This window comes from Schistocerca serialis, chromosome 3, assembly GCF_023864345.2.
Source record: "Schistocerca serialis cubense isolate TAMUIC-IGC-003099 chromosome 3, iqSchSeri2.2, whole genome shotgun sequence".
NCBI lineage: Eukaryota > Metazoa > Arthropoda > Insecta > Orthoptera > Acrididae > Schistocerca > Schistocerca serialis.
In genome coordinates, this window is record NC_064640.1 from 167,220,892 (window position 1) to 167,223,247 (window position 2,356).

General features: G+C 40.3%; 1 pseudogene; it reads left to right on the plus strand.

Moving 5' to 3' along the window:
• Window positions 1-218: 218 nt before the first annotated feature.
• Window positions 219-283, plus strand: LOC126472282 (U6 spliceosomal RNA; annotated as a pseudogene).
• The last annotated feature ends 2,073 nt before the right edge of the window (window positions 284-2,356 follow it).

Below are 2,356 nucleotides of genomic sequence, written 5' to 3' on the forward strand. Positions count from 1 at the left end.
ACACCTAATTAGGCCTTCCACATATTTTACATTATGTGCGTTGTAACATTGTTAGAAAAGGACTTACATTTCGTTTGGGATACAACATAGACTGTGAACACATTACCAGCGATAGTAGAAAAACCACAGAGTTTATATTAACTTAAAAGAAGCAGAACAACAAATACAGCTTACAATAGGGGAGGTCTAATCTGAAGGCCGCCTCTGTAGGTTAGTTTGTACTCGCTTCAGAGGTACGTATACCAAAATTGGAACGATACAGAGAAGACTAGCATGGCCCTTGGTTCGATTTCCGGTTCTGCCAGGGATTTTTCTTTGGTAACAGGACTGGACCATGGTGCACTCAACCTCGTGATGCCAACAGAGGAACTGTTTGAGTAATAAGTAGCGACTCCAAGCTCTGCAAAGCCGAAAACGGCTGGGAGAGCCGTGTGCTGGCACACGCTCCACCTCACCGTAACCGAATGACGGCACTGGCAGAGGTCGAGCTTTAGCTTTAGCTTTGGCTTGAGTGTACCGCCAGCAATGGTCATAACAGATGGGGAGAAAATGGTACAAAAGCTAGTCATCAAGACAGAATCAAAGACAGTGGCGTGACTGAGTCTGAAAGGAAACAGAAAGAAGGATAACTGGCCAAAGATAGAGGCATTTGCTTTACTGCTTCATATAGAAAATAACTGTTCACGTGCCTTGATTTTTAGAAAAACTTAAGGAAGCTGAGAAAAGACAGTGTTTCAGCTTTTTCTTAAATGGAAGAGCATACTGAATAGTGCGCAGAATGCGAGACAACTTGTTACAGAGGCGGACAACAGCAGCAGTGAAGGAACTCGTGAATGTTTTCGTTTTATCGATGGGCACAGCTAAGATAATAGGTGAGACCTTGCGTTGCGATGTTGATGAGATGACATGTACTTGATCCTCTGATGTGGGGGACTGACGTGCATACATGGGAGCCGACGATGTTGACACAGTGTAGCATAGTTAGGAAACATGTCTGCCCGCAACCGCCCTAACTTGGCTTGTGAGAAGCTGACATGGTCAACATTGCACTTGTAACGCACACAAGTACTCTTGGTTAAGTGTAACCGTCTAGAGTTTTCACTACTTGTGCCATAGTGAATATCGGAGGATTGAGTTATTGCACAAGTTTTTATTATTTAGTACAGTCTGATATTGGGAAAATATTCACAAAGTAGAGTCCGTTTCCAGCAGTTTATAGTTATTAATGCCCTCCTCGGCACTAGGTGAAGAAACTGGAAATAAGTAGTTGACAGGATATACACAACGTTGTACCAGATAAAATAAGAAGGAAACTCTAAGGCAGTCTCTTTAATATTCAAACCAGTCACCACATGTGAAGCTGCAATACCAGTGTACTGCCTCTTCACTGAGAGGACTTTTAATTCTCGTTACGTTACACTCAGAAATCCGGTACAATATGGGCGGGTGTATCGCTGTATACTACGCTTCTCTCTTAGTGCCTTATTATGGAACCAGTTAACTTTTTAATCTTTGAAATTTATACATGTTCCCAGAATGTGAGCCCGACTCTTATCAGCTGACAGTGCACCGGAAAAGCTGAAGATTCATAGGTACGTCTTTCTTTGCCTGTTTTCCAAATGAGTGAATTCTTACGTTCATTACTGAGCGCAGTGATAAAGCGAGGTATCCCTTATCCTAGCCTTCCTTCGTCTTGTCTTCGATGAGCAGCACGTATAAGCATATTGTGGAAATGAATACGATGAGTGTGTGGCGTTCAGTGTCCCTTCAGCGTTATTGTGGGTAATGATAGAAGAGAGGGTGAAACTCAATGCAAGCACATAGTCTACTTCTCTAGAGTATTAATTACGAGAGTGTCAAGCTTAGCGTCTCCATCTGACAGATATATCACCATCAACAATATTAGGTGCTTAGTTATTTATTCATCCACAGGTCATTTTTAGTGTATATTTCAGCTTAACACAAAGAGAAACCATAGTTAATAGTTAACTAATTGATACATTCAGAAATATAATTACTTATTGAAATAGTTTCACAGTGGTTAATACATATATCCAATGTTGTTCTTTGTATAAACACTTGCAAAACAGTTATCTGATTATGCCAAACTGATATTATATTGTTCATTCCTATCTCTCACCAGCCACACATTTCACACACTGCACGTTACCTTTTTGGATTGACATGATTGAAACGATGTGAAACGAGTTAGTTTATAGGATTAGTGTTTACATTAATGTACACATTATTATTTTTAGTCCTACTCATGCAGCTACATGTAATGATTTTCCTGGCTAACAGCTTTTAAGTAGAGATTCGTCAATGGAATAGAAGAAATTGTTCACGAGAAATGATT